Source organism: Mirounga angustirostris, unplaced genomic scaffold (genome assembly GCF_029215605.1).
Source record: "Mirounga angustirostris isolate CCGP_5_RB_7025 unplaced genomic scaffold, mMirAng1.0.hap1 SCAF_1, whole genome shotgun sequence".
In the NCBI taxonomy this organism is placed as follows: Eukaryota; Metazoa; Chordata; class Mammalia; order Carnivora; family Phocidae; genus Mirounga; species Mirounga angustirostris.
In genome coordinates, this window is record NW_026991709.1 from 27,847,123 (window position 1) to 27,872,992 (window position 25,870).

Consider the following 25,870-nt stretch of genomic DNA (forward strand, 5'->3'; position numbering starts at 1 on the left):
TTCTCAGTGTTGGAAGCGTGTGGTGGAAACCTGCTGGGATTGCTTTGTAAATGCATAGGTAGGTCATGAAAGTCAAAGGCAGTAGGTTGGAGAAAGGACTAGGAATAGCCTCCAGCCAAAGCAGTACGAGTGGACAGTGCACACGTGCAGGAAGGTTCAGATGCTGTGATAGAAAGGTCAAGAAAGGAGATCTAAAGAAAGGAGCCAAAGAACAGGGCAGGAAATTCTCCTTGGTGCCAAGCCTTGTTGCTAAGACTCAGAATGGTCTGAGAGAAAGTCCTTTTTCATAAGACTGAGGAAATGTGCCTAAGGGAGAATAGCTCAGAAACTTGTGTTAAGTTCATTGGGAATCTGAAAAGAAACTTCTGCTATTCGTTTATTATATAGAGATTATATCCTCCAATTTCCCAGTGCTACCTTAGTTGTGTCCCAAACCATCAGTGTTGACACTGTGTGAGCTCAAGGAAGGAAAGAGCAATGAGTCAGGGAGGGAGGAAATCGCTTTTCACCGATATAAATGCCTTGTCCCTTTGGTCCCCAAGATGGTGGTGACCCAAGAGCAAAGCCAAAGCTAATAATAGGCATCATCTCCAGGACCTCCAGGGTAGAGAGTTCCAACCCTGGTTGATTCTCTGTTAAACACCTTGAACATTGGAAACATAACTTTATGACTTCGTATTCCCAAAGGCCAGAACTGGTTTTGCCTTCCAATAGGTAAATGGTAAAGGTTGACTGAGTGCAGAAACATCCCCATGACTCCTGGCCTTCCATTCCCTAGACTCATCTTAGAAATCATGGCTACAAGGAGACTGGGCCTTGCCCGGAAGTCCTCCCTTGCCCGTGGTTCACCAGCCTCTCCGCTACAGTGTGCAGTTGCTGAAGTTTAGCTAAAAGGCTAGGTAAGAGTTGTTCCAGGAGGAGGATAGGGTGAACTTTTCAGCCAGAGTGTGGCCTGAGGAAGGACGTCAGAACTCGCTCCTGCAATGCTTTAACAGCATTAAAGTCAACTGGTAGCTTTTCATAAAGTGGAATTCGCAGCAGCTCTCTGGGGTATGTAGGGCTAGCAGCCAGATATACCTGACAGCAAGCGTTGGCTTTGCTCTCTCTGCACAGAATGATGACACGGGGATAACAAAGGGAAATACCCGGGAATGTCAAGTCAAACGAATTGTAGCTCTCTCTGCTATGTTGTTCTCTGACCTTGTTCTGAGGCTAGTCACACCCGCAGGAGGGATATTCAGAATAAGCGTGTTTGTCATTTGAGGCTTCTATCTGCTCTAAAACGAACTCTAAATCTTCCTTATGGAGGCACTGACATTTAGTTTGGCACATTTTCAGATACTAGAAAAAGAACCATGACTTGACAAAAAAAAAAAAAAATATGTCAAGTTAATATAGAGCAGAAGAGGCGATTATTTCAAGGCATTTAGAGAATAATTTGCACATGAGTGTGCAAATACATGCATCTTTAGATACTGGGATTTCTTTTCTTTCTTTTTTTTTTCCCTGTCATTGGGTCCTTTTTCTCTCCTTTTTCATTCTTTTCTTTCCATGTACTTTAAGTAAGATAATTGTGGCATTTTCAAATCTCCTAAAATGAAGTGAGATTTTTTTTCTTTGCGGTATTCGGGGTTTTGTTTCTGTGTGTGTGTGAAATGTGGTTTCTGTTTCAAAGTCCAAGAGCATCATATAAAGCTAAACTTTATCGCATCTGAAGATGAAGGAGGTAGTTTTTCAGAGAAGCTGTAGCATCCATTTTAGAGTAAATATTAATCTTCAATTTGGCACGTGTTTATCTGATGAACCCTGCTGAGCGTGTTCCAAGTTTCAATTAAATCCCATATGAGGCAGTAAACCCATTTGTTGATTTGATGGGGATGTTACACTTTCTTATGTGACAAAATAACCTAGGGATGCTCACAACTTAAAATGTAAAGGATCCAGAAAGACTGAGGGGATACAAAAGCATTTTCCAAACTAGCCGTGCAGTCTGGTGTTTGTTGATATCCTTGCTGATTATTTTGCTTTATTTTTTTTAATGTTCCCAAATGGGCACCTAATTCTAAATACCCACCCTCTTATTGCTCCTCAGCAGCTTCTACACCCTGTAACTTGTATGGGCCTGACAAATCTAAGCATGATTTGATCCCTCCAGACTAGCCCCTCTATCATTCTACCTTTAAAGAGAAAAGGCCAGGCCATGAATGGGATTAGAAAGAGAAAGTTCATTTTTGTAATTCCAGCAACGGAGCACCTTCTACATTTATTACTGCCCAAATATCAGTTATTTGAAGGCAGATAAAAAAAACAAAAAAACAAAAACTTTGTGTCAGAAACATTAATATGTCATGCCCAAATCATATGGAGCCTCTTGAACTCTAAGGGGAAAAGAAGACAGCCAGCTTTTAGACCTCCTGCTTTCCTTATTAACTTTGACCTTAGCCATTTCTCAATCAGCTGCCTACACATCCATTTCATACACTAGAGGTGTAGAAAATTTCATAAGAAAAGCAACCAGCATAAAAATGACTTTTTAAAGAAAGTTCAGCAACCTCTGTATAGATCGAATATGACATGTTCGAGTCACTGACTTCATTTATTAAATGCACTTCCCTGATGTGTTAAATAACTCTTTCTCCTAAGTGCAAAAGGTTTGTGTGGCTCTCCCCGCCCCCTCCCTTCCCATCTCCATGATTTATGAGGTTCTCCTGACAGGCTTCATATGTCTAGGGTCCATTAGGTAGGAAGGTAGTTTCACCTCTGGGTGAGTCCCGAAGTAATCCTGGGGCGAACATTATTGTTTGGCAGTCTCCCTGGGACTTTATGAAGAACAAATAAGATAAAGAATCCGGAATAGAGCTATTGATGGAAAGTTTTTTCTTGCTTTTGAAACAGGCTCTACCGTTTTCTTTCTCTGTGAACTTTCATTATTATTCTTAAATTGTATATAAATGCACCACATTCTCCTGTGGAAGAACAGGTAGAATTGAAACAAAGGGGAAAGTAAGAGGGGAGCACAACTGTTTCAAAATCATTTGGGAACAACAACAACAAAAAGTGGAGCTGCCCAAATCCTAAATTGAGGCCACTTGTTGGAACCCTGAGGATGGAAAAGTAAGTCCACCTTACATTTAAAACATGGTCTTGTGCCTGTGAATCAGGAAAGGATGTTTATAGATGTGGAATGTTCTAAGTGGTCTGGAAACAGCTGCTGGTGCTGGATCAGCAGGAGGTGTGTGTGAGTATAAACTAGAGCCACAGGCCCAGGGAAAACTGAAGCCGCTCATAGGGATCAACCATCAGTTAAGTAGCTGAATAATTCAAGGGGCCTGTTTTTTTCTGAACTTCTTTCGAGTCGAGTTTGATGTCTGAGAATACTACCCCCATTTCTGAACGTTGTTACTCCCAGAGCTGGCATTTCAAACGGAAATTATTGGTTTGAGAAAGGGATTAATGCTCAGATAAGGGTTTAACCTGCAAATGTTTTGCACAAATTCCTTTAAAATAGAACTGCACATGTGTCAGTCCTTTTTCTTTCCTTTGAATGGAGTTTATTACGAGATTAACAACTGCCAACTGCCACGCTCAGTAAAGTGTGAAATCATTCATAGCTTCCTATCCTGTAACAGGCCGAGGCTGCTGAGGACCTTCCAGGTAAAAAAATAATCATAGTTCTTAAAAATATGAAAATACTGGTTACTGATTGCTACCTGTCCTCAGGCCTGGTTCTAACACGTTGTCACGATGAAAGAGCTCAGATGAAATCTAAATTTGGTGTTAGAAGTCCATTGCTGTATTAATCATTTGAAATAAAAATGTCACGGTTCTGACTCTTTGGAAACTGCTGCACTTAACTTCCAAACTGTTGCTTTTAAAAAGGCTAATTCGGGGTTGGGTACATTAATGTCAATGTCCTATAAAACTGCCAGCTAAAAAAAAAAATGTCAGCAGAGACATTTTTTCTAGCCGATGTCAGCACAAAAGGGTGCCTTGGTTGTTTTATCTCCAAACAGCTGCGTGCTTTCATTGACATTTGGTGACCTTTCTTTGTGCACCCGGCCTGACCTCTTAGGTTATTTCCTGGCCTCCCTTCTGTGACCTTTGACCAAGGCTGACCTTTGACTGGAGAATGTGACATTTTGTTCTCCTCTAGCTGACATGTGATGCTCTCATTATTCAAAGGTATGTGAAAATAATGACCCCTAGTGACCTTTGAGTTTCCTTTCATTTATTGGTTGTTTTTGGTGCTTGTTTGGCATGTGCTAGCCTAGGTGAAGGGGGTGGTGAGTGGGGACTGGGCTGGGATAAGATGGCCAGTATCTCTTTTTATGCCATTTCTAATCCCTTTCCTGTCGAACGAGCCACTGTACTGTTGATGACTAAGCCTTGGTATCCTCTGTTTATTGATTTGGTGACAATTTTGGCCTTTGAACAATGGCTCTTTCTGAAATTTACGAATTTTGGTCCAGTAAGTTGAAGGCATTAGTGTTTCCATCCTGTTCCTACGAATGGTCCTTGCACATTTCTGAAGACCGTTTTTCCATGTAATAGGGCTACCCCTTATATTTAGAAAATGAAATAACCCACATAGAAAGGTAATATGTGACAAAATAAAGAACTGAAAAATTTGTCATTTATGCTTTGTAGATAAATGGTCTGGTCTTTGAAAGAGTTCTATTCTAAATAAAAGTTTTATATATTTTGTCATATTTTTAAGAAACCTTGCTTATTCTTATAGATTTAATATCATATTAATTTAAATATGCATATTTCTTAATATATGGCTGTGAACAGTAGGTTCTGAGTAGAAGGAAAATTACATTTGAGCACTGAGAACACAATGGTCATACATTCACTAAGTTTGATCTGGAATTTCAGACTAGAGACCATTTATCTGTAAGAATTTAGATATACTGATGATACTTTTTATCTCAAACATTCTACTAAATAATTTATGACATCTGATATCTAGTTTTTCAACAAGACAAAATGTATTTCCACTTAAGAAAAAAAAAAAAAAGTAAGGAATCTACATCTCTTTCCATAACATGTATCTGCTGGTATTTTGCTCAGAGTCAAGTCTCACTTCATAAAATTAATTGCCTCTAGAACTGATCTAGCACTGTATAAAATTGGATTGTTTGGCCAAAATTTAGCATGGCTATTAACTCTGAAATGTCATAACTTTCCAGATGCTGATGATGAGTGACTCACAGGTTATGATAAGTACAGGAACGACTATGTAGTCTTCCGCAAAAACACATATCTGACTATGCACATTCAGATAAAGAAAAGCCCATCGTGCCTAAACTATCCTACTCTCCTAATTTCATCTCCGAACACTTGAAGAAAAAAATAATAATGACACCATTATTTATTTACTCTTGTGTATACTAGAAAATAAGACTTAAATCCCATAAGACTTTTCTAATAACTCAATCCATTGTTTGAACCTGAATTTAAGGAACATCGGCATAAGGTACTACTTCTCTTCGAATGACCTGTAGTTAAACCATCCTTTCTCATTCCTGAATTAATGGGACTAATTTCAAAAAGAATACAAAAGCGGTAGATGCTTCAAGGAACATGGTTGTTTTAAGACTAAATAATACTTGCCCATCATCCCCGCTGATGCAGGGTGGCATCCTCCTAAAGGGGTCAGGCTTTAATTCCTAATTTACAAAAGGGTGCCATATGGGCTCTGCACCCAAAATATGTTTGAATGGCTACCTTAAGTAGAGAGTTCTAGATGCATGGAGATAAAATATAAATCAGACATGGATCCGGCCCTCAAGAAGGATACAACCTGGGAGAAGAGAAAAATCATTATAGCACATTGAAATTTCAAGGTGTTATAAGAAATAAAGTTTTAGAGGGGTTCCATGAAAAATACAGAACTTCAACTTAAATCAACGCATTTTGCCAGTTCTAATAGCACTACTCAAAGAATTTTAAAATTCTATTCACAGACATAATTTTGGTTTATCTGTAAAATTCATTTCTCATGCCACTGTCCTTATGTCCAATTAGTATATATTGCTTTATCATCCACCAACCATCTAGGCAAGCTTTACAAATAATTAGATTTAGGTCCATTACCTCCTCTGGGATGCAAGCCGAAGCTAATGGCAAAGCCAGAACTCCTACTTCTCCAACGGCAGCAGCAGCAACAACAACAACACATGTTTAAACTCCTAGGTCAGGGTTTTCTGGCTGCAAAGCAAACTAGAAAGGTAGCAATTAAAGTGTAAGATTAAGCTCACTTAACTAATGTGACCAAGAATTGCAAAGGGAGAGAAATGTAGGGTATGTCCAGCATGGCTACGTGCTTACTCATGAGTTTCAACCCTATCCATGTTCAATGTGATTATTTGCTTCATGAATTCTTTTCTCATTTCTTCTTCCAAGTACTGACAACTTAGAAAATCTTTTATCTTCTTTTTTTTTTTTTGTAACTAATGATTCGTTTCACAGTCTTAGAAGATGACTTCAAAAGTTACTCTGAACAATGAATCTTATGATTTGTGCAAATATGATCTCATAGAGGTTTAATTCCTACTTCGTTTCCATTCAAATAGATTTAATCCAATGAAGAACCAAGTTAAAAATATTTCATGGGTCTTATACTGAACTGAGGAGAAAGATTGCACTGATTAATAAACAGAGTATATATAGAGTAGATATGCTGCCAGGGTAAAAATGTTCAGTGATAGCAAGCTACAACCAGAGAAGAACAAAAGCAAAGCAATGATCAATATGGTGGTAGTTACATATACTACATGGGAGGGATACCTTTGTTCTGTTATTTTGTAGGGCTTCATAAAGAAGTGATTGAACTTACGTTAAAGAACTTTTGGGTTCCCTGAGTGAGAAATACTTGGTGCATTAATCTCCTTCATTCATTTGTTATTTATTTTTGGAAGCGGTGTTAGAAGCCTGTTTTTACACTTAGCTCATTTCATTCTCTGTAAAGATTCTAACTTGTCAGGCATTTAATCACCATTAAAGACAAATGTTTTCACTTGTTCAAAAAACTTTTCGCCTAATAATAAAATATGACTTGCCACACAAGTGTCACCCTTCAGGGACAAAGTGGTTTAAAGTGATAACGGGTGACCAAGTTATAAATGTTCAAAAATTGTGTCTGGCAGGAGGCATAAGTTTCCCTCTCCAAACCCCAATAACCCAAAATTGAAGAGAGCCAAGGTCTGTTTCCTGCTTTGTGATACCGCCTTATTGTTATATAGATGTCTTTAACCACAAAGGCCCCATGGTCCCACGTGGTAGATTCCTAAGACACCATAAATCTACCTCATTGGCCAAGTAATGGTTTTTCAGCATCTGTTTTGTTAAGCACCAGAAATGTGCACACAGGTAGTAGAATTACTCTTGCCTGGGTAACCCTAAACAAATTTCCAGGTCTTTTGGTACCTAAGCTCTCAAACTTGGCCATGGTTTCCAGATTATTGCAATCAGTATAAATTCCAAAAGTAAAATGGGGAAACAAAAACTGTAATAGCAACAAGAAGTAGCAAATTTTCAGTTTTACACAGTTAAAAACAAACAAATTAATAATGTTCCATGGGTTGTCTGATTATATATGATAAAACAATTTTCCCTATGGTTCCTTTGTAATCACAACTTTGTGTCTTTCTCACCTTGCAAGAGAGATATATTGTAATTCTTGCTAATTTCACTGAAATTCCCTGCTATTTCTTGAAAGGCAGTCTAGGTATCATGGATATTTCTGCATCATTATTGATTTAAAGGTAGAAACTTCTTTTCTTCCTTTGAATAAGGATTTCTTTTAACTTCTTAAATATAAAAATAATCAATAATAGTGAGTCTTTAATTTTGAATCCATTAATTATAAGAAGGATGATTATTTAACTTTGGGATGGGAGAATTGATTTTATAATGGAAGCTGGAGAGGAACATATAGATTGAATATCTAAACCAGTCTAGTCAAAATAACAGTCTCAAGAACTACCAAAAGTCACTGTTATTTTGCCAAAGTATCTCTTTACTTTTATTTTAAAATTAACAACATATTTTGAATATCAGATTTTTGTTCTCTCCGATACAACTGATTTTTATTTTACTGATATAGTGACCATATATTTCCTTCAGTGAAGGAAGCACTTGGAAATATTATTTCTAAAATTAACAACAAAATCCTTCTGATACTGTACCATCAGTTTTTATTCTCAAAGATCATTAATTACACTATGGGACATAATAACTCAATATTTATTCTTGAATGAGATTGAAATACCACCTATATACATAAAATCTGCAAAGGAATTTATTTAAGCAGGATGATGGTTAATTTATAGTGTTAAGTTCAAAAGGGCAGAAAAAGATAACAACCCAATTTAGGTAAAGATGTAGCACATATATGCTGGAGGAAAATAAATGTCAAATAGAAAACCATATCTGAAATTCAGATCACATTTAGATGCACAAAAAAAAAAATGTTAAAAGCAGTAGGGGGGCGATTGTATTCCAATTAGATTTCTTTCACTCACATCAACCAGTCTTGGTTTGAAAGTTAATCATATGATTTACAGGGCTCTTGGAGGAATAAAAAGGGAGAAGTAAATGAAAGGGAGAAGGAACTGATAATATAACATTTCTAAGAAGGCCATCAATTACAAAGTTTGGTCTTGGGGTGAAGTTAGGGTAGGTTAAAGGAAAGTCATTAAAAAATAAATTTTTTTTACATTTTGATCTTTTTGGCGTGTGATACACTTTACTGGAGATTGTTTTTGAAACATAAAGGAAAAGCCACATAAAGAATTCCAAGTTTAATATAATCCTTAAAGATACTGTAACCCCAAATCAGAGATTTCTGAAGGTTTAGAGTTGCTCGTCAAGGGTTCCCTGTGGGTAGGGTGGGGGTGGGCAGAGCAGCACGCACATTTATTACAGCCTGGGACAAATATCAACACATACGTTTTGGTTATGGGAAACTCAAAGAGGCTAACTGTATCAAGTTGCCCTTGGGTTTGTTTTGGGGGAAGAGAGTAATAATTAGGTGAAAAACTCAGACAAGTAGGAATACATCTCACAGATGGACCTGGAAAAGAAGTAGGTTTTGATATTTGCTTCTTTCAAAACCCAAAGAACAACACATTATCTGAAGAGGAACATAAATTGGAGATTTGGGCACAGATCTAATCAGTTCTTGTGTGTGTAGCCTTGGTTTTTTTAGTCAAGTATAGTTGACATACAGTGTTATATTAGTTTCAAGTGTACAACATAGCAATACTACAATTCTATACATTATGCCATGCTCACCACAGTTAAGTGTAATTATCATCTGTCAGCATACAACATTATTATGATATTATTGACTATATTCCCTATGCAGTACTTTTCATCTCTGTGGCTTACCTATTTTATAACTGGAAGTTTGCATCTCTTAATCCCCTTCCCCTATGTTTCCCATCCCCCACCTCCCCTCCCTTCTTGACTGCCAGTTTGCTCTCTGTATTTATGGGTCTGTTTCTGTTTTGTTTGTTTCTTTGTTTTGTTTTTAAGAGTCCACATATAAGAGAGTACGTATTTTTGAAGGCCCTTGATGTGTGTGCGGTACTGAATTGGTACCAGTTTTATAAAACTGTGATAGGTGGGAGTTGACTCTGTAAATATTGAAAAACACACAGCAGACTCATCTTTGCAGATTCTAAAAAACAACTGGGGTTGCCATGGTAGCTTTTATTTCCTCTTATCTGTAGAATGACTAACAGAGGCCATATGGGTTGTTTTGACAGACACCTAAGACACTACAAATACTTTATTGTGAACTCTTCTACAATTTTCTTTGGATTTTCTTGTTCTCTTCACACAATGGTTGATCCATTATAGTTCATAATTAGGAAAATTGTAAGAAAGGAGACTCAACTGAGTATTTTTATATTAGTGGCATTGTCACAGTCATAGATGACTTCCAGTGTATTTGTTTATGCAATAAAATCTTTTGATAAGCAGTGTTGGTCTTAAAAGATATTTCCATCATAATGGTGCATAAGATGACAGTGGTGACACAAACAGTTACGAAAAAATCACTAAGAGTTATGTTGCAGATAGGTATATAAGATCTTTTCATAATGCAAATTACATAAATTTGAATTAAGTGACTTTTAAGAACATGGACTATTGATCTGATAAACTATTAAATCCATTGGGACCTTTTGTGTAAATAATAATTTTTAAAGTGGATGCCGCTTTATAATAAAAATTCTTATGAGAAGTACTTATGGTCTCTTGCATGCTGAGGAGCCACTTTTTAACATTAAATGTCTTGGTGAAAAATATATTTTAAAATTAAGAACCATTTAAATTATGCAACTACAAAAAGAAAAAACCAAACCCAAAAAAGAAAAACCCAGGATTTGCTCAGCATGTACTTTAGCACTTACGTTACTTAAAAATGACCAAGACATTTTGCTTTAAGTCCCTGTCAATGTGACTTACATATTTTTTAAATGACAAGCCATTCTATGCTCTACTGATTGTAGTATATACTCTGCCAAAAAAGAAAATTATACTTTTTATTGTGGTGCTGATCCCTAGTTTTGAACATTTATAGGTGTCAAGGAACCTTATGTAGTGATAAGCTACATTCATAAAAACACATGCATCATGGAAATATGTCATCACTCTGAAAAGATATGTGTTTAGTCTGTGCTGGGGATGAAGACTGAGCTTGATTCTCCATAGCTCTTTGTGACATCTCATCTTGGTGTAACAATAAAAGTAGAGAATGTACTTCTATTTGTTAAACTTTTAGTAATTCATATTGATGAATTAATTATTTAATGACTCATCCTTGCCTACCTTGTAAGTTCCTTGAGGACAAGAAACAGTTAAACACTTACTTTCACATACCAGCAATGTCCTGCTTGATAATGTTGAATGAGGACATGAATGATAGATGAATGCATGTATCTAAAATGAAGAAAACTTCTTTTCTACCTAAAGGAAAGTTCTACAGAAATCAGAGAGAAAATATATCTTTATTTCTTTTTTTTAAAGATTTTTTTAAGATTACTTATTTATTGATTGATTTGACAGAGAGAGAGAGCACAAGTAGGTAGAGCAGCAGGCAGAGTCAGAGGGAGAAGCAGGCTCCCCACTGAGCAGGGAGCCCGATGCGGGACTTGATCCCAGGACCCTGGGCTCATGACCTGAGCCTAAGGCAGATACTTAACCGACTGAGCCACCCAGGTGCCCTGAAAAGATATCTTTCTAAGGAAAGATAATGCATAGAGTGTGTTTTACACTCATAAAATTTTAGAATCGGAAGACTTCACCGTTTGTCAAAACAATTACATCTACACATTCAATACCATGTTCACTCAATTTTTAGAAATTTTAAAAGTTTGGGAATTACTTATTTTAAACTTGATTGCCTCTCTCCCCACAACTTGAGACTTTTCATCTCTCAGTAGTGAGGAACCAGCTCTGTATTTTGTATTGTTTATCTAATTCGGCACGAAGTCCATAGGTAACTTTCACAAATCAACCTAACTTGGGAATGGAAAAGGGAATCATTTCTCCAACCTGTTTGACTCCTTTGGTTTGGGCACTGTGTTAATGAGACCAGAGCAATACACTTTCTCTCTGTGGCCACACCCTGGCCCCTAACTTCTTTCATGGCTCTCATTGAGCGGTCAGGAGAGAGTAGAAGAGTCCAACACCCCTGAATAAGCAAGTCACCGCTTAGGCCCTATTCCCAGCAGGTCATTAGCATCACTTTTTTTTACAAGGAGGATAGCATGATAATCATTCCTTGCGGGTCAGCCCTTGGCACTGCAGTGCTGTGATTAAAGGTTGCATAAAACCAGACTGGGACTTCGAGTCCTCCCTCCGCCCTACCCTACTTCCTATTTAATAAATGTAGAAGAATGAATGATCTGTTCAGGGTGGGGAATCACTATTACCAAAAACAGAAACAAAAAAATCCTGAATTGCCATAAATACATCAACAGGCCAATACCTCAAGTCTGAACGTATCTTTGAAGTCCTGTGAACTTTGAAAGATGCTTACATTTCTTTGGACCCAAGATAAATACCCGGTATTATATAAATATCTGCATTGGTATGAGATTCTTGCTAGAATTTAAACCAGCCCCGGGCCCCCAGCTAGCATGAGCAGGAGGGTAGGAAGCATGGCTGAGGTAAGCTTGCTCACTGCCAATTCTTTCTCAGGTCACTGAACTCCATAATTACTGAAGGATCAACATCTAGGGCCGATAATCAGGGCCTCTCTTAAGATGGCTGGGCCATGAGCTATTTTGGTGCCAGTCTCTTTGTCACCTGCTTTCCATATAACCTGCTGTTTTGTTCCACTGTTGTTACTTTTGCCTTCATCGTTGCCTTTATTAGAGCATCGTTTCTGTTCTAAATGTTTATGTGCTAAAAATCATTTTAAACCTATAAGTATCTGAAGCATATCAAACGCTCAATAGAAAATGGGGTCGGCAACCCTGGAAGGAACATCATTTATTAAGAGCCCAATAGATAGGAATTGCCCTTAATAAAATAAATCTCATAGGCAAACACAAAGCATAGCCACACAATAGTCCAAAGTAATTTCTAAGTCCAGCAGACGTCAGTAAGACAAACATATTCCAGCAAATGTCTTATCAATGAGGTTATAGGTAGGGCTGGGGGGTGGTGGTGGGGAAGGGGATTTGGGAAGTGATCTTAACCCTGCAAGTAAGTATGGTTTTCACCCAGTAGATACTGATGGTACAGCTAGATCAGAATTTAGAGCTGGACTTTATTCAGATTGCTTAGAACAGAGGCCTTTCTGATTCTTTAAGATTTTAATTATTACTGGGTTTTAAAAGAATTTCTAAAATAAAGTGCCTTCCTGTTGTTAAAGAAGAATATACTGTATACTCACTAGCTCTTCTTAAAATTTCACAGCCATACAGGGAAATAAGCAAGCAGGATTCATTATCCCCACCTGAGCAATGAGGAAAGAAGATTTAGAGAGGTTGGAGAGTGCTTGTTTTGTGTTTTTCCCATACCAGTAAACCATTATTCCTCATAGTCTATGCATGCATAGCAATGAGTTCACTCCCCTGGCACCATAGCTCTAGTCTGTTTACAAGTGAGGCCCCAAAAGATGACTCTTTCAAGGTGTAGGTACTGTTTTGAACATTAAAGAGAAATACTCTGTCTCACTGGCAAACTTTCTTAAAAGCCTCAATGTGCTTGGGTGAAGGGAGGTAAGAGGAAGAGCTTGGAGGAGGAGGCTCAATTCTGACCTCACCAGTTGGAAGGCCCCACCGAGGACACCTCACTTGTTGGGGCCTTGTTCTTCCCATCTGTGAAACAAGGAGCTGGCCCAACACAAAATCACTGCATTGATTTATGCCTCTCTGCCCTACACTGCACTGTGCTCTTTGGTTCTGTGCTGCATTTTTGGTCCTTTTGAAATCTTCTCCTGGGAAGGGAAGGAGTTGGTTCACCAAGAAATCAATAGAGGCTGTGGGCTTAAAGAGTTACTTCTCAGGAGCACTTGTGTTAAAATTAATAACTGGAAGGTGAAATTTCAGTATGCATCAATTTGTGCGTGTTAACGAAGAGCACATTTTGTGGGGTGGCATGGCAAGTATGGCAGTCACCCAGATGCGCCATCTCATTCCCTTTCAGGAAAGGACATGTTGCCCAGCTGTGGGGCAGGTGGTCAGCATGGAGCCTCTAGTCAGCAGCTCCTTCAGAGTTGGCCTCAGCTAAAGAGTGTGGCCTCTTCACCCAAAGTCCCACCTTCCCCAGTTACCTGTATTTAGTAATGAGCAAAACGTGTGTGTGTGTGTGTGTTAAGTGTGAAGGCTCAGCACATGTGTCACACAGGGGTAGGGGGGAACTGACGGATAATCTTTGGAGATTTCAGGAATGCCGAGATTTTGGTTGGCTTTTGTCCTCAAATTAATTTCTTCCCACTGACCAATAGCAGGGGTCTGGACTGTGCTGGGGCAGGATGGAGCTGAGGAAAGGAGGTGCTACAGAGGAAGACAAGGTACTGGATGATCTGATTTCAGAACCTCGTGTGATGCTGAAGTATGAGGAAACACATGTTACAAGGACCACAGCAAGAAACAGATAAAGGAGGAAAACAAGGACATGTTGATGTTTTCTGAGGAATGTACCTAAATGTGGGTGTCCCAAGAGACAGTGAGGTAATGGCTGGGATTCATCTGGGAGGGCTTTTAGGAAACATCAAACTCAGAATAGTCTCTGACTGGCCTCTGGGCAACCCAAGTTTCTGTTTAGGACTCTCCTGGGGAAGGTGCTCAGTTCCCATTAAGTGACATCCTGTATTTACGGCCACAAACTTGGCTTCCAAATTACTCTCAGATTTCAGTTTTTCTACAGATTCTTACGGAAAACTTTGCAAACTATGTTTGACTTCTTGTCATCGTACACAAAACCATGTAAATTCTTTTAGGACAAAGTTAATATGATAATTTGATTTCTTAGGCTTTTACAAAGGACACACACTATCTTTTTTGTTTAAGAGCCATAGAACATGGAATAATATAGGAAAAATGCTTGTTCTCCCTGAACAGTCCACAGAAAGGTCACGGCTGGTGTCAGAGGTCACAAGAGATGTCACACGACTTCTTAATAAATGCAGGGTGGAATATTATCCCAAAGAAACATGGACAATCAGAACAAGAGTGTTTTTGCTATTGTGGCAATTACTACTGTTCAAGGAGAGCCCACATTTGATTATGACGCTTTTCAGTTCATTCCAGTTCTTGACAAATTGATTCTTACTAAAGAGGACTGAAATCTCCAAATAAGCATTCAGTGTCTTAACACATGACATTCTCATCCACAGGCAGCTTGAGCCAGGGTTTTAAGTGAAGGGCTGGAGGCCAGAAATTTTGAGACTGGAAGTGGTCTAGTAGAAAAAGCATGGGTGATGGGGTATGATTTACACGTGAATCTTGCTCTGAAACTGGAGCCACTTAAATGACGTCTCTGGGCCTCGGCTACTTAATCTGTAAAAGATGGGTAGCAGCCCTTGCCCTGCAGATTTATGAACTTTACATAAAAGATGGTGTGTGCTTTGCACCAGGACATATTAGACCTGCAAAAACTATTGGCTTTTTTTTACTGCCTGTTGATGATCTTGGACAAGTCATACTCCATGAGAGTCACTTTTCTGAATCTGACGGATGCTGCTTGTGAGAAATTAATAATTAAATGGTTATAGTTTTCTCATCATTATCACATGCCAAAAGAGTATTTTACAACTGAAGTAACATGGCATTCATAGTTTCATCTTGAGTGAGCAGACTCATAAATATAGCATGCTGCTTTCTTGTTATGACATTGATACAATCATTCATATTCTTTTTTTTCATTGAGCTACAATTGGCAAATAACATTATATTGGTTTCAGTCATATAATATAATGATTTGATACTTGTATAATTGCAAAATGATCACCACAAAAAGTCTAGTTAAAATCTGTTACCATACTTAGTTAGGGATTTTTTTCTTCTTGTGATAACTCTTAAGACTTACTTTTATCAACTTTCAATTATGCAGTATAGTATTATTAGCTATAATCACCATTACATCTTCAGGACTTACTTATTTTATAACTGGAAGTTGGTATCTTTTGATCCCCTTCACCCAATTTGCGTGCCCCCCAACGGCCGCCTCTGACACCACCAAACTGTTCTCTGTATCTGTGAGCGTGGTTTGTTTGTTTTAGATTCCACATATAAGTGAGATCATACGGTATTTGCCTTTCTCTGTCTGACTTATTTCATTTAGAATAATGCCCTCACAGTTCATCCATGTTGTCTCAAATGGCAAAATTAAAATTTTTATAGATGAATAATATTTGGTTTTATATATATATATATTCTTTATCCACTCATCCAACAATGGACATTTAGGTTGTTCTGATCACTGTCTCAGCTATTGTAAAAAAAAATGTTGCAATGAACATGGGATTATATATATTTTTTAGAGTTAGTATTTTTGTTTTCTTTGGGTAAATATCCAGAAGTGGAATTGCTGGATCATATAGTAGCTTCATTTTTAATTTTTTAAGGAACTTCCCTACTGTTTTCATAATGGCTGCACCAATTTACATTCCCACCAACAATGCTCAAGGGTTCCCTTTTCTCTATATCTTTACCAACACTTGTGATTTCTTGTATTTTTGATAATAGCCAATCTAATGGGTATGAGGTAATATTTCATTGTAGTTTTGATTTGCATTGCCCTGATGATGAGGGATGTTGGGCATCTTTTTATGTACCTGTTGGTCATCAATATGTCTTCTTTGGAAAAATGTCTATTCAGATCTTTTGCCCATTTTTAAACTGGATTGTTTTTTGTTTGTTTTGCTATTGAGATGTATAAATTCTTTGTATCTTTTGGATATAACCCCTTATCAGATATATGATTTATAAATATTTTCTTCCATGCAATGGGTTGCCTTTTCATTTCAATAATGGTTTCCTTTGCTGTGCAGAGCTTTCTAGTTTGATGTAGTCCCACCTGTTTATTTTTGCTTTTGATGTCAGATCCAAAAACTCATTGTCAAGACCAATGTCAAGGAACTCACTGATTATGTTTTCTTCTAGGAGTTTTATGGTTTCAGATCTTATATTCAAGTCTTCAATCCACTTTGAGCCAATTTTTGTTCAAGGTGTAAGATAGTAGTCTAGTTTCATTCTTTTACATGTAGCTCTCCAGTTTTCCTAACACAATTTATTGAAGAGAATGTTCTTTCTCCATTGTATTTTTTTTGGCTTTTTTGTTGTAAATTAATTAATCATATATGTGTAGTTTTATTTCTGAGCTCTTTATTCTGTTCCATTGATATATGTGTCTGTTTTTATGCCAGATTTCATTTCTAGATTCATATTGTTTAATATGTTTTATGTTTTTATGTATTGCTTTATGCATTATATTTTCAAATATAAATATAAGTTAAATATAAAATCTTTTTTGACCCTTTAATTCCAAATCCATAGATATGTTCCTTCTTCCTAATGTTTGCCTCTTATTTATAATAAAAGTCACTATCTTCTTAAAGATGTGTTAGGCCAATGTGCAACCTTTGTATATTGATTCTCAAAGGTGAATATTCTGAGAAAAGTTGGTAAGAGTTGAATGATAAAGCCCTCTAATTTGGGATCCAGCCCACAGAATGGGATAAAGTATTTGCAAATCATATATCTGACAAGAGACAGGTTTTTGGAATGTATAAAGAACTCCTACATCTAAATTAGAAAAAGACAAATAAACCAATTCAAAAATAGGTTTTCAAAATTCTATTTAAAAAGGATTTCAATAGGACATTTCTCCAAAGAAATATACAAGTGGCTAATAAACACATGAAAAATGCTCAACGTTATAATCCATTAAGGAAATCCAAATGAAAACCACAATGAGACACCACTCCATACCCACTAGACTGGTGGAAAAAGAAAGAAGAAAGAAAGAAAGAAAGAAAGAAAGAAAGAAAGAAAGAAAGAAAGAAAGAAAGAAAGAAAGAAAGAAAGAAAGAAAGAAAGAAAGAAAGAAAGAAAGAAAGAAAGAGGAGAAAAAATGAGAAAAGTAATTAATGTTGGGAAGGATATGGAAAAATTGGAAGCCTCACATGTTGTTAGTGGAAATGTAAAATGATGCAAGCCACTTTGGAAAATAGTTTGGAAGTTCCTCAAAAGTTAAATATAGAGATAATATGTTTCACTTTACCGTGTCCCAGCAATTTCACTTCTGGTATATACCCAAGAGAAATGAAAACATCACATGCACAAAAAAAATGTACATGAATGTTCATAGCAGCATTATTCATAATGGTTAAAAAATGGAAATAGCATAAATGTCCATCATCTGATAAAAATATGGTATGTCTATAGAACAGGATATTATTCAGTGGTTAAAAGGAATGAAGTACTACTACATGCTACTACACTCACCAATCCACAACAGGGCTAAACCTTGAAGACATTATGCTAAATGAAAGAAAGCTATCACCAGAGATCATATAGCGTGTGATTCTATTTATGTGGAAGCCCAGAGCATGCAACTCCATGGTGCCCCAATGTAGACTGGAGTACTTCCAGCTGGCAGGGTGGGGGTGGGAAATTGACAGGGGCTGCTAGGGATGAAGGATTTGTGGGGAGGAGTGATGACAAAGTTTTAAACTTAGATTGTGGTGGTGGTAACACAACTCTCTGAATATATTAAAACCATTTAATTTGGTGAATTTTATAGTATGTGAATTTTATAGTATATATCTCAATAAAGATGTTTTTTAAAAACCAGAACTATACAAAGTCTCATGCAGCCTTGTCAGAAGATGGGGGAAATTCCAAAACTCACTGTACTTCTGAGATATTTTTGAAATGTTACATACATTTTAAGAAATTTGTGTAGGCATGTATTCAAAACATCCTGATGTACAAATCAAACTTTTTTTGATTTAAGTAAAATGAGATTGAGTACACTCAAAATGAAGTTAAGTCTATCAATGTGATATGATACCATTGCAGAGTTATTTGATTTTCTCCACTTATCATGTTAAATTTTATAGCCTCTTCTTAATTGCTCTTTAGGTGAGTAAAATTGTGGTATTATTATGTACAGCAATATTTAAGTATTAAGGCTTAATATCCAGCAGTTACAGTAATTGATGGATATCCCATTCTTCTATTGTTCTTTTAGTTGATGGTGATAGATATACCTCCATTGACACAATAAGATCATTTTATAACAATCTTAATGCACCAGCTGGACACAGAAAACAACTTTGATTTCTTGTCCCATGTCCTTTTAGTCCTGGTCTGGAAACTCATTTTTTCCCACCTCTTGGATGAAATCTTGAGTATTCACATAATAATAAAAACTCATCTAGTCACTTTTAGTTGCAAATATAATCTCATTTTATCCACTAAAATATCTAGTTCAAAATTCTCAACTCATGGCTAGTTAGTCCTCATTCCCTCTCACAGATCAACAATGCATTGTGCCTGGGAGCCTATAGCAAGGAGAGGGAGGGCAGACACATTGTCCTCTTCAGCCTCCTCACTCACTAGCTATGGTTTCTGATTCCTGCCCCCCACCCCCCGCCCCGTCCCTGCCCCCACCCTCAGGCTAAAGAATGTGCCTCAGAAACCTGGAAGAGGGGATTTGGAATCACTCAGCCATGGGGGCCTAAGGGGATTGAAATTCCACTCAGTCTGCTCACCAATCCAAGTGCTGTGTTCACTGGGGAAAGAGGCACCCTTCGAATTGGCAGAGGGTTACCATCTGTTCACAAGCCTTTTGCCCATGAGGTGGGGCACCATCTACTTTAAAAGAATACCACCTACTATTCTTTTTAAACTAGGAAGTTTTCACCATCATAGAGATGTAACCCAACTAACATGAGTTAGTTCCTTGGTGGGTTCCAGGTAGAGACTACACCAGGTGAGTTGTAACACAAAGGAGACTTTATTTGCAGCAAATAAGGCGGTCACAGGGAATGACTTCCAAAGCTGTGATGACGCAAGTGGCAGTGAGTGGGTTTCTTTTATTTAGGGTGAGGATGAATATTCAGAAAGGGGAGTTCTGTCATTGCATGTAGAGGCGGATATACAAGGCTGCGTAGGCCTACTTAGAAAACTTGCCTAAACGTGTATCCTAGTTTATGTTAATGAAGCTTGCGCTCCTCCTTGGGTGAAGCTTTTAACATTATAATGAGGTAGAGGTAACTGTCGGACCCTCCATGCTCCATCTGCCTAGGTGTGAGTTGATGGTTGAGCTCAAACTGGTCTAGGCCACCCCAGAGCTCTTCCTGTTGTCTGCCTTTAAAAGATTAGGTTAATATTCCTGTGCAGAAGGGGGCGGTCAGTGGGGGTCTTGCTGGTGACAGTTTGAGCCTCATTAACCCTATGTGGCATGGTTCCAAATCTGGAACTCCTCTGTACCACCACTCCAATACTTCCCAAATCTTGGGGGATGTGTTTTCATTTCATTATTCTATGGGCTACCAGAAGCCTTGAACACAACTGCATCTTGCTTCAGTGACTGCCTCACCCTCCCTCCGCAATCCTCACTGCTTGTCTACATCATATCTGTACTTTCAGTTCCCCCTTCTTTGTGAGATCTCCTGATTGCCTTGGTGTCTCGTCTTTGAAAATCCAAAGCACTCAGGACCCGTTTATTGAGTACTTTTCTAACGATAGTTCCTTCCCATCCTTCCTCTTCCTTCTTTTGTCTTCTCCCCTTCCTCCCTAATTTTCCCCTGCCTCACTTTCCCCCTTGTCCTTTGTTTCTCTCTCTCTCTTTTTAATCTAACTTTTACTTCCATCTAAATATACATAATTAGTTTAAAAAGAAATCATCCTTCTTGATTTTTGTCCTTGATTTGGAATACATATGCCAGTATCCTCCCCAAAAAGTGAGTGTCTCTGGTGTGTGTATGTGTGTATGTGGAGAGTGGGAGACATGGATAATGATTTAGAAATTTTGTTGTGTGCCTGAAAATGTCTATTCTATCCTCATACTTGATTGATAAATTGGTTTGGTATAGAATTCCATGTTGTAAATCATTTTCCCTTAAAATTGTGAAGATTTGGCTCCATTGAATTCTAGCTTTCGGCGTGGCTATGGGAAAGCTCAAAACTGTTTTTTTTTTTTTTTTTTTTTTAAGATTTTATTTACTTATTTGAGAGAGAGAATGAGATAGAGAGCATGAGAGGAGGGAGGGTCAGAGAGAGAGGCAGACTCCCTGCTGAGCAAGGAGCCTGACGTGGGACTCGATCCCAGGACTCCAGGATCATGACCTGAGCCGAAGGCAGTCGCTTAACCAACTGAGCCACCCAGGCGCCCTCAAAACTGTTTTGATGTTGATCCTTTTCTGCAAGTTTTTAAGATATTGTCTTATCTCAGGCTTTTCTGATGAAGGTCCTTTTCATTCATTGCATTGTATATAAATAGATTCTTTAGAATTTGTGTTCCAAACATTTATGAAGTTCTCACTCTATGCAGGAACTATTTTAGAATTCATGTCTGGAGTTCTATGAGGTTTTCCTTTATAACAGTAAGGAAATCTTACTACATCCTACCTTCCATTTTCTATTTTCTCAATTTCTGGAGCTCCTATTATCTGTCTATTGGATAGTGTGACTTGATTTTCTAATTCCTTACCTTTTCTCTCCTGGTTCCAATTTCTTTTTCTGTTTATTCTCCTAGTCAGGAGATGTCCTAAATTATTTTCATTCTTGTTTTCAAAATGCAATTTCTTTTCTTAACTATTTGATTATATTAATTAAAATTTTTAATGTTTTTTTTTTCCATTTTTCTTGTCTTTTCTAAGTTCTTTTTTTTTTCTTCCTGTTTTGGATTTCATATTTAATAATAGCAGCTTCTCTTATCACTGGCTATCATTCCATTTCAGAGTGAAGTTCTAAAGCATTGAGAACAAACTATGGGGACCAGGCGCATAGATTAAAAGTGTTTTCTCTCAGACTAGTAAATTCTTCTAAAGCTCTTTCCATTCTCCTGCCAAGGAATACAGTTCTGGCAGCCTGCAATCCGGGACCTCCAGGGGAAGGGGTGGCCCAGGTACCTCACCATTTAGAATGCAAATGGCCACCTAATGCCTTCTTTCAGTGCTGGCCCCTCTTCCATGGTCAGTGTGTCTAGTGTCCACCAGTCCCAAGCTTCATTTTGATGGGACTCTTCATGACAACCTTCTCAGTTCCTTCCAGAGCAAGGGAGGGGCAGCCGACCAGTCATGTGAATGAGAAAAGGCGTCTGGGAATTCGATCCCCTACAATGTTTCCGTTAATGCATCTGGGGTCAGCTGCCTTCCCATCTTCTCCTCCTTCTGTGCTGCCTGGTACCTCCAGTCCCTGAATCTTTTCAGGGGTCTGTGGTCGCTGTTGGCTTCTCTCCATCAGGCGTTCCCAGAAATTCTCAGAATTCTCAAATCCAAATTCCCAGAAAGCTCAAATCTATGTGAGTTACCACTTACACATGACTCATCTGCTTTTTTGTCTGCTCCTCTTCTCTTTGTTCTTGTCATGTGGGGGCTTTGGGGAGATAAGATATATGTTCAATCTGACACATTTAATTTAAGTCTGCTGTATTGTTTCTTTCTAACCATTGGCCCTTTGGTCGAAGTATTTTCTCTTCCCCTCACTTTACTCTTCCCAGTATCCATTTACCCCACGGCAGTGGCTGTGGCCTGCTACTAGTCTGTGTAGTGGAAAGGAAAGTCATGGCAGAATTGGCTGTCAAAATGGTAAGGAATTAAGGAGAAGCTGAGAAGGGTGGCCTGAGCTCAGGGACATCATTCCGTGCTCAGAGAGGCTGTGGGTGTGGATCACATTTGGAGTGGGCACGGGATGGGAGGTAGCTGGTCAACAACAGTGACCCCAGGCTGGGGAATGCTCCAGCCTTCCTACAGAGGAACAGGCTAGAGATTATCTGGACCTGGTCAGGGAAACTCCTCAAAAACTCTAAGCAGATCCAGAGGTGGTCCAGAGACCTGGGTTCACCACCAGTGGACGTGCTGTCATGACACGTACAACAACAAAAAGCAAGAATGATCTTCAGAGTCTGTCTGCTGCATTCACGTCAGAGCTCCATGGTCTGCTAGTTGCAGAGACCCTGGAAAACTTGCTTAACTCTCTGAGCCTCAGTTTTTACAACTGTGAGACGCTATCATTAGCCATACCTTCCTCCCAGGGTTGTTGTGAAGATTAAATCTGTTAATATACATAAAGGGCTTAAAATAGTTTCAGGTACTTCACCATGATTCAATAAAAAAATGAGGGGGTGGGGCTAATCCACTCATGTTTCAAGTCTGACACATTTTAACAGGTGCTCAACAAGTCTTTTTTGATGAAATAAGTGAAATATATCTAGAGATATATTTCATATGGGGCCATTTCTGGCTTTGAATTTTATTGTCAATTTCTGTGCTTGGCAACAGAACTTTCAAACAACTATTTTCATGGGTGCTTTTAGTTGGAATAATTAGCCACATAGCACTGCAATTGAAGAGACATACACTTTCAAGTCTCTTCTAATAACACCTCCAGATAGACAAATCATGACTGATTAACCAAGAGCTATGCTTTGTTTGGTCCAGTAGCAACTCTGCCCCAGGCACGTCGGCATAGTCTTCCAGGACTCTGACTGATCAGCAAGGAACCAAATGGCTGGTAATTTCTAATTTATAAACACTGCTTGACGTAGGCGGTTGGGCACTCTGCCACACTGCTATGGCCTGAAATGGCCTGACCACTTTTCAATGCACTAAAAGCAATTTCAAGTGGCTTAATAACTCTTTACCCACCCCTCCGCTGGGGTCCACAAACGCCATTGCATGGAGACGACTTTGAGTGGCCTCAGGACAAGGGGTTCAGGTTACAGCTTCATGGGGTTTCCAGCTGAACAATGAGTATATTGTGAAGGCCCCATCTGTCAGTGTAATCAAAGTATAAAGAGGGAAATAATACAATTAAACCTTTAATATGCGTACATTTATCTTTGGTTTTTCAAAACTGATCTCCATTTGGCAAGATTTCCCTTGGCAAAGAAGTCAGAAATTGGTATTCTTTAATACAAATTGGGATCTTGCCTAAAATGAGTCTCTGGATACAAAGATGAAAATAAGGAGAAGCAACTAGGAGTATTGCGGGGGGTGGAATCCTGTTTATAAACCAAGTATACCAATGAGACAGATAACTAACTAGCTTAAATTAGACACAATTATTTTTTTAAGATTTTATTTATTTATTTGAGACAGAGAGAATGAGAGACAGCATGAGAGGGAGGAGGGTCAGAGGGAGAAGCAGACTCCCTGCTGAGCAGGGAGCCCGACGCGGGACTCGATCCTGGGACTCCAGGATCATGACCTGAGCCGAAGGCAGTTGCTTAACCAACTGAGCCACCCAGGCGCCCTAGACACAATTTTTATCATTAAAAACAATAAGACATTTCCTTTTGCGGATAGCATGAGAAGGCTATACATGGGGAGAGGAGAGAATAGAGATCATTCCTGATGGTAAAAGAAAGCTGTCCTCTCTGGTTGCTGAGACCCCAGCAGCAACACTACTGGAATCTATGTTCCCCCAGTATTTCCCATCTGTTTTCACTTTCAGCCCACTTGGCAGCTAGAGTCACCTCCTGGACCCCCGCTGTCTGAGTCTGGTGAGATGCTCCTCTACCTGGTCAGATGTCTTCTCTCTGGTCACCCCAAAGTCATTTCTCACTTCATGTCATTATCCATCTATGCAGCAGCTACACACAAGTCCCACTTCAGGGAAGCCATCCTCCCTCTGTGACCTGAGTCCATGTGGCCACACCCAAATGAGCCATCCTTGGACTCTGCCAGGGTCTCAGGCTGTGGCCACACAATATGGGTTGTGATTTCCCCACACCTGGTTTTCAGTGCATTGACAGCAATCATTACCCTTCAGGCAGGAGAACTTAACATTCTCTTCTATCTTCTCCATTCTCTCAGGCCAAGCCACAGAGGATACACCATCCAGGTGCTATGACTTCTTCTTGTATTTCTGGTAAATGATTTATTGGATATTCGGGGCACCTACAACCTTGTCTGGGTCTGGAAGGGCACTGAATGAAAGGCAGACACCCAGACATCCTTTAGCAACTCTGAATGCCATTAGACTGGTGTCCTCCCTCCAGCAAGGTACGTTAGATCAAGGGCTCATGCTCATTTGTCTAGACAAGATCCTGATCTATTTACTGAATCTAGTCTTACAAAAATCTCAGGTCCAAGCAAGGGCACAACCCCAAGACCAACCCTAAAAAAATGTGTGTTCAAGAATTCAAATGGAGTTTCTGGGCCATGTTTTGTCTGGCCAATATGGTGGCATGATGTTAACATGATATTGGTAGAATGACCCTGAAGATGATTAGAGATAATGCAGTAATCTGTGCAGTACACTCTTGATTACCACTGACTTGTTTTCTATTTTTCTATATTTATAGTAGAAACAACCTCCTTGGGAAAGCAAAGGGTTTGTCCAGTCCTAGTCACATCTGTAATGTTTCTGGCATTTAAAATCTGGGTTAACCCTTACTGTGGTCTTAGTCTATTTGACCCTACCTAGAGAGACACCAAGGCTTATGACTTTGAAGGAGGTAGGAAATTCCTTCCCAGCATTAATGTCTTGAGGAAACAACATGGCCAAAGTCAATCACCTAACCCTGGAGCAAAACTTTCAATGATCAAGTCCTCCTTTAGCCACCTAGACTGCCACCTCTTAGAAGAGTTAAAGCAGACCTAGAAACCCAGGTTTCAAGGGATCAGGTCAACACTTCAAGGAATTTCATTTCTCCATCAGGTAAATTAGAAGCAGCCAACCAGGAAAATAGCATATCTATCAAGATGGACTATCTGGACAATAGGTTACTCCAATTCCAGAGATTTTCCGTCCTTACAACTTTAAGCTATAGATGAATGAAATGAGTCAGTAAAAGCAACTGATCGTTATGCTCTGTCCCCATCAGTCCCAGTCTTTTAAGTGAAACATCCACTCACTTTTGGTTCAGAGATCATAGAAGGCACCTGTGAGCATCAGACTCATCTCAGATATTTTCCCATCACCCTCAGGCTTTCCTACTGAACCCACTAGTCTCAGCTCTTCAATCTTCTGGTACTTTTGATTCCTAAAACCTGACTTTAAGGCCTTTTGCTATTTTAGTACTCCAATGGAACCTCTTTAATGTTTTTTTTTTTTAAAGATTTTATTTATTTATTTGAGAGAGAATGAGAGAGAGAGCATGAGAGGGGTGAGGGTCAGAGGGAGAAGCAGACTCCCTGCTGAGCAGGGAGCCCGATGCGGGACTC